We start from the raw sequence: 7,959 nt of genomic DNA, 5'->3' as shown, positions 1-7,959 counted from the left end.
CTCCATCTCAAAAAAAAAAAAAAAAAAATACTGATGCCTGGATCCTATTTTCAGAGATCCTGACTGAAGTGGGCTGAGGTATGTCTTGGACATTCAGAATTTTAAAAGTTCCCCAGGTAGAGAAAATATTTGCAAAAGACATATTGGATAAAGGACTTTTATCATCAAAGAACTTTTTTTTTTTTTGAGATAGGTTGTTGATCTGTTGCCCAAGCTAGAATGCAGTGGTGTGATCATGGCTCACTGCTGTCTCAGACCCACTGGGCTCAAGACATCCTTCTACTTCAGCCTCCCAAGTGGCTGGAACCACAAGTGTGCACCACTGCACCCAGCTAATTTAAAAAAAAATTTTTTTTTGTACAGATGGTGTTTTACTATGTTACCCAGGCTTATAAAGAACTCTTAAAAGTTACGAGAAGAAAATGAATGCCATGATTTTAAAAATGGGCAAAAGACCTGAACAGACCTCTCACTAAAGAAGATATATGGATAACAAACAAGCATATGAAAAGATGCTTGAGATCATATATCATTAAGGAATTACAAATTAGAACAACAATGAGATATCACTAAACACCTATTACAATGGCAAAAATCCAAAACACTGACAATACCAAATGCTGGCAAGAATACGGAGCAAGAACTCTCATTGCTTGATGGTGAGAATGTGAAATGGTAGAGCCACTTGGGAAACAGTTTGGTGGTTTCTTATAAAACTACAAATACTCCAGGAGGCTGAAGCAGGAGAATTGCTTGAACCTGGGAGGCAGAGGTTGCAGTGAACCGAGATCATGCCACTGCACTCCAGCTGGGGGGACAGTGCAAGATGCCGTCTCAAAAAAAAAAAAAAAAAAACTCCTGCTTTACAATCCAGCAGTCATACTGCTTAGTATTTACCCAAAAGAGCTGAAGACCAATGTTCCCACAAAAACCTGCATATATATGCTTATAACTGCTTTATTCATAATTGCCGAAACCTGGAAGCAACAAAAGATGTCCTTCAGCAGGTGAATAGATAAACTGTGGTACATCTATACAGTGGAATATTATTCAGCACTAAAAATATGTGAGCAGCAGGGAAAGGTGGCTTGTGATTGTAGTTGCAGCTATGTGGGAGGCTCAAGTGAGAAGATCACTGGAGTCCAGGAGTTTGAGCCCTGGCCTGGAACTTGGGTTGGTTTCAGGCCAGCCTGGTCTCAGTATTGAGACCTTGTCTGAGAAAAAAAGAAAAGGCCAGGCGCAGTGGTTCACATTTGTAATCCCAGCACTTTGGGAGGCCAAGGCAGGTGGATCACGAGGTCAAGAGATGGAGACCATCCTGGTCAACATGGTGAAACCCTGTCTCTACTAAAACTATAAAAATTAGCTGGGGTGGTGGTGTTTGCCTGTAGTCCCAGCTACTCTGGAGGCTGAGGCTGAAGAGTCACTTGAACCAGGGAGGCAGAGGTTGCAGTGTGCTGAGATCGTGCCACTGCACTCCAGCCTGGTGACAGAGCAAGACTCTGTGTCAAAAAAAAAAAGAAAAGAAAGAAAGGAAAAAAGGAAGGCTTGGTGTGGGGGCTCACGCCTGTAATCCCAGCACTTTGGGAGGCCAAGGCAGGCGGATTACAAGGTCAGGAGATCGAGACCATCCTGGCTAACACGGTGAAACCCCGTCTCTATTAAAAATACAAAAACTTAGCTGGATGTGGTGGTGGGCGCCTGTAGTCCCAGCTACTCGGGAGGCTTAGGCAGGAAAATGGTGTGAACCCGGGAGGCGGAGGTGAGAGTAAACTGAGATTGTGCCACTGCACTCCAGCCTGGGCGACAGACTCCATCTCAAAAAAAAAAAAAAAAAAAAAAAAAAGGAAAGAAAAAAGAAAAAAGGAAGAAGATCTATTTTAAAACCTAGAAGCAATAATATTTCAGGTATTCCAGGTCTCAATATGGAAACCCTGTCAAAAAAAAAAAAAAAAAAGGAAGAAGACATGAAAGGAAGAAAAGTCTATTTTTTAAAAAGTTCCCCAGGTGACTCTAATGTGCAATTAAAGTTGAGAACTATTGACCTTCTTTGAACACATAATCTCCTTCAACTTTTATAATATCCATCAAATTATGTAGCTGTTGTTATCCCATTTGATATATTAGGAAACTAAGGTTTTTTGGTTTTCTTTTTTGAGACACAGTCTCGCTGTGTCACCCAAACTGGAGTGCAATGGCACAGTCTCTGCCCACTGCAACCTCCACCTCCTAGGTTCAAGCAATTCTTGTGCCTCAGCCTTCCCAGTAGCTGGGACTACAGTCGCACAACACTATGCCCGGCTAATTTTTGTATTTTTCGTTGAGATGGGGTTTTACTATGTTGCCCAGGCTGGTCTTGAACTCCTGACTTCATATGATCCACCTGCCTCAGTCTCCCAAAGTGCTGGGATGATAAGAGTGAGCAACTGCTCTTGGCCAGGTATTACCTTTATTTTACATAAGAGGAAAAACTCAGAGGTTAGATGACTTCCTTGGAGTCTCACAACTAGGAAGGGACAGGTTTCATTCTCAAATCCACGTCTTCAACTCTATGGTTCTTAGAATGTAAGGAACATTAAAGATAATCTACTCTACTTTCCCTCATGCTAAAGTACTGTGCACCCGAGTAGTACTGTGCACCATCCCTGACTAGTGTGTGTGTGTGTGTGTGTGTGTGTGTGTGAGAGAGAGAGAGAGACACAGAGAGAGAGACAGAGACAGAGACAGAGACACAGAAAGAGGGGGAAGGGAGATAGGATCTCACTCTGTCATCCAGGCTGGAGTGGAGTGGCATGATCTTGGTTTACTGTAATCTCAGTCTTCCAGGACGAAGTGATCCTCCTACCTCAGCCTCTGGACTAGCTGGGACTGCAGGCTAAGTTTTAAAAACTTTTTACAGTGATGAGGTCTCACTATGTTGCCCAGGCTGGTCTTGAACTCCTGGGCTCAGGCGAGCCTCCCACCTTAGCCTCCCAAAATGCAAGGATTACAGGTGTATGCCACAGCCCCGACCCATTCCTGACTTGTTTTCCAGTCTCTTCCATCATATTTCCAGTGTTGGGAAATTATTACTTCATGAAGCAATGCATTTTACTTTGATCTACTAGCTCCAATGATTACAAACTGGTATGACCAAGTATACATATGAGAGTTGGCAGATAGATAGATGTTTGAAACCCAGTTCCCCATTTTATTAGGTAGGTGAATTTGGAAAAGTTATTTAACATCTCAAAACCACAGTTTCCTGGCTAGGTGCAGTGGTTCATGCCTGTAATCCCTGCACTTTGGGAGGCTGAAGGGGGCAGATCACTTGAGGCCAGGAGTTTCAGACCAGTCTGGCCAACATGGAGAAGCTCCGTCTCTCCTAAAAACACAAAAATTAGCCAGGTGTGATGGTGCGCGCCTGTACTCCGAGCTATTCGTGAGGCACAAGAATTGCTTGAACCCAGGAGGTGGAGGCTGCAGTGAGCTGAGATCATGCCACTGCACCCCAGCTGGGTGACAGAGTAAGACTCGGTCTCAAATAAATAAATGAATAAATAAATAAATAAAAACACAGAAAATACCTATTTTAAGTGTTAATAATTGTATATATAATAAACTAATGTATAAGGACTAAATAATAATATTTATTAAAGTATCTTTCTAACTATAGCCAGGCGCTGTGGCTCATCCCTGTAATCTCAGCACTTTGGGAGGCTGAGGTGTATAGATCCCTTGAGCCCAGGAGTTGGAGATCGACTTGGGCAACATAGTGAAACCCTGTGCTTACTAAAAATTCAAAAATTAGCCAGGCATGGTGGCGCAGGCCTTTAATCCCAGCTACTCAGGAGGCTGAGGTAGGAGAATCGCTTGAACCTGGGAGGCGGAGGTCGCAGTGTGCTGAGATTGTGCCACTGCACCCCAGCCTGGATGACAGAGTGAGTCTCTGTCTTAAAAACAAAAAACAGAAACAAAAAAAAACATATCTTGCTAACTGTAAAGCTTAATAGAAACAGATTTTAACTTTAAAGTGGTTAATGATCCTAAAACCTACACGGCATCTCCGTACTTTCTTGTTTTAAATATCCAAAGGCTCCCCTTGCCCAAAGAGCAAAGTTCAAATTCATTATGGTGCTCAAGACCCTTAAGAAATTGTCTTCGATTAACCTCAATGATCTCTTCCAGCCACTAACACCACTCTAGGTACCAACCAAACTTAGTTTCCCACTCTTCCCAATTGCAGACCACATTCTTTCATATCCAGAACTTCACAGAAGTTGAGGAAAGCCAGGGACACTTACATTTGTAGTTCAAACTTGAAGACATGTCCAAACAGACATTTTCTGTAGCATATTTTATAGGTTTACATCTACCAATTATGCCTTTGATACACAAAAAACATAATGCTATATCGTTGTGCTATTCATAACTATAAGATTAACTTTAGAAAATTAATTCATAGTACATACCAGTTGATGAAATGAGTTTAGATTTGTATGACGAATATCTTCCTTTTAATTAATAGTCGTGTGAGTTGATCCCAGCGACTGTGTACACATCGAAGTTCCTTCGTCAAAGTGGAGTCTCGCCAAAAGGCAGCCTGTTGCTTCATTCTGCCAAGAGGGACACTCTTCGTACCTCTGTGCCTGTCCATATGCTTTTCCTAATTATCTGGCCAGCTCTGACTCAGCATCTGAGATTTAATTCACATTTCATTCCCAAAGCTTTCCAAAATGCCATCTCCTACCTCCTTAATGTTGCCAGCATGTACCTGACAATATCATCTAATAAGCGCCATGATAGAGGAGACACAGAGGAGTGTGTTTACATCTACCTTTATTGAGAAAGGGGTCTGTGACTTACTGAGCCTTACACTGTGCCTGGCACAGAGCAGTTCTCCATGGTCTATGATTCTTGGATTTCGGAAGCAATGGGAAATATCAGCATGTAAACAGTTTCTGGTTTCTTGGGATAAGTATTCAAGTCTGGTCAGTTGCCTTTACCTGGATATTTGGTTGTCTTCACGACTTCATTTCTTCCCTTTAATGCTCTTGTTCTGGGATCTCATGCTTGAATTCTTCTTTTCTGTTTGAGTTTAAAATAATAACATGGGCCGGGCGTGTGGCTCATGCCTATAATCCCAGCACTTTGGGTGGCCAAGGCTGGAGCATTGCTTGAGCCCGGGAGTTGGAGGCCAGCCTGGGAAACATAGTTAGATCCTGTCTCTACAAAAAAATAAAAATAGCTGGGTGTAGTGGCGTGGGCCTGTAGTCCCAGCTACTCCGGAGGCTGAGGCAGGAGAATCGCCTTAAGCTCAGGAGTTGGAAGCTGCAGTCAGCTAGGATCACACTGCTGCACTCCAGCCTGAGCCACAGAGCAAGACCCAGCCTCTAAATAAAAATCAAAATAAACACGATAATAAAATCTTTAAAAAGTGCAATAAGTGTCACAGCATTCTTTTGATAAGGTTTCTTTAAAGCACACGAGTCATTAACCTCGCGGGCCGGAAGTGGGTGGTACATGTAGAGATAGTGCAGGATAAAAAAAAAAATATATCTTAAAAACTTGGTAAAGGTAGCCGGGTGCAGTGGCTCACACCTGTAATCCCAGCACTTTGGGAGGCCGAGGAGACAGGATCATGAGGTCAGGAGATCGAGACCATCCTGGCTAACACGGTGAAATCCTGTTAGCCAGGTGTGGTGGCGGGTGCCTGTACCTGTAGTCCTGGAGGCTGAGGTAGGAGAATGGCTTGAACCTGGGAGGCGGAGCTTGCAGTGAGCCGAGATTGTGCCCCTGCACTCCAGCCTGGGCAACAGAATGAGACTCTGTTTCAAAAAAAAAAAAAAAAACCTTGGTAAAGGTATAGTCCCTTTTACTAACTTTTCTATTTTTTGTTAATTGCATCACCATTTTCCTAGCTCCTAGCTTCCAAGTCCTCTTTTCAGGTAAGGTTTTTTTTTTGTTGTTATTGTTTTTTGTTTCGGCAGGATCTTGCTCTATTGCCCAGGCTGTAGTGTAGTGGCATGATCATGGCTCACTGCAGCTTCGACCTCGAGGGCTGAGGTGATCCTCCTGCCTTTGACTCCTGAGTAGCTGGGACTACAGGTGTGCACCACCACACCCAGCTAATTTAAAAAATTATGTTTAGAGACAGGGTCTCCCTATGCTGCCTAGGCTGGTCTCCTATTTCTGGGCTCAAGTAATCCCCCTGCCTCTGCCTCCCAAAGTGCTGGGATTACGGGTGTAAGCCATGGAGCCTGGACAGAAATTTTTAAGTTAATCATTTAAATTCTGCTATATCTTCTTTCAAAAATTATTTTTAGATTTCTTCCCCATTCATATTGCCAATAACTAGACTTTTTTCCCCCTCCATTATTGGAGCATTTCAGCAACCTCCAGCTAATCTTGTCTAGATAGATCCTTTTAATCGTTCTGGACACTTTCCATAATTAGTCTTAAGACTAATTTTTCCAGTGTTGTAGTCTAGAACTTGCTACTTAGCTCAGCCTAATTTCTGCATTCCTCATTCAAGGCCTTCCCCACCTGAGCTCCAAATTTCTCTCTGTTGCTTACCATTGGTTCTTTGCTGGGGGCACAGGTGACCTTTCCTATGTCTAGGAATATATCAGGCTTTGCTTACGTTCTTCCTCTCCTTTTAGTGTCCACATTGTACCCATTCTTCAAGGTCCAGAGGGAATGCCACTTCCTTCTTGAAGTTTCCTGGGAGCTCCAACTCACACTCATGACATCTAAATAATTATCCTCATGGGTTGGAGTTGTGACAAAATAGTTGAATCCTCTTTTTCTCGTTTCGTTAACAAGATACCTAAAGGGACCATTACCTGCGACAATGGGACATGCGTGGATAGCTATCTGAAGTACATATTTGTCATTTCCAAAATACTGGTTCTTTTTCTGAGGAACCAGTAAAAAAGAAAAAAAAAAACAACCAGTATTTTGGAAATGACAAATTTGCTTAGTCGCCTAGGCTGGAGTGAGGTGGCATTATCAAAGCTCACTGCAGCCTCAATTTCCTGGGCTCGAGGGATCATCCCATCTCAACCTCTCCAGGTAGCTGGGACCACAGGTGTGCGTCACCACGTCTGGGTACTTATTTTTTTAATTTTAATTTTTTTTCAGAGACCAGGGCTCTCTGTTGCTCGGGCTGGTCTCGAATTCCGGGTCTCAAGAGGATAAAATCATAAAGTGCTGGTATTACAGGCACCGCAGCAGCTCCAAATGCTGTTCTTTACTCATACCTAGCAGCTCCTCTGGTTGCTTGAGGGGCCATGTCTCAAATACTACCATGTATTGATTTTTCTTTTTGTTTAAAGGATAAAAGTGAGAGTACAGTAGGACGTCTCCGGGCTCCAAGTACGTCCTATAACCATTTATCTTTTATTCTTAATGCGTGTGAAATAAAGTTTGAAAAGAATAACCACAGACATACTTGTGACCACAAGCCACAAGAAACATAGTCAAAAGTGCACTCTCAGTGCTGCTGCCGACCGGGCACGGCGCTAGGCCTGCATCTGCGCTTTCGTGAAGCCTCAGTGTCTCATCTGTACAACGTTGATAATCCACGGCAGCATCTCTTTCCTAGGGTTGCTCTGAAGGGTTTTCTTTGGGGTGAAATGCCGGGCGGTCGGCCACCCAGGAGCTGGGGGAGGAGCCTTCCTTACGCGACGCACTTCCGTGCGCGAGGAGGGAAGACCGTGGGGGAATGCGGGTGGCCTCGGGCGGAAGGCTCAGCCTGGACAGGTTGGGCCGCAGCTTTGCTGGCTGTGCGGTGCGACGCCCTCCGCAGTAGTGCGCGAAGTGTTAGCCACCGCGCCAAGCAAGCTGGACGTGCGTGCACGAGCGTGCTCGGACTGACAGGGAAGCGAGAAGGGCGCCAGGGCGCACCATAGAAAAGTCGCGGCATAAACGTACGACCCAGCCCGAGGCGGCGGGGACAAGAGCGCCGGGGCAGGGGCG

The sequence above is a fragment of the Colobus angolensis genome, unplaced genomic scaffold (assembly GCF_000951035.1).
Source record: "Colobus angolensis palliatus isolate OR3802 unplaced genomic scaffold, Cang.pa_1.0 Scaffold202, whole genome shotgun sequence".
Lineage (NCBI taxonomy): Eukaryota > Metazoa > Chordata > Mammalia > Primates > Cercopithecidae > Colobus > Colobus angolensis.
This window is presented reverse-complemented; position numbering follows the sequence as displayed.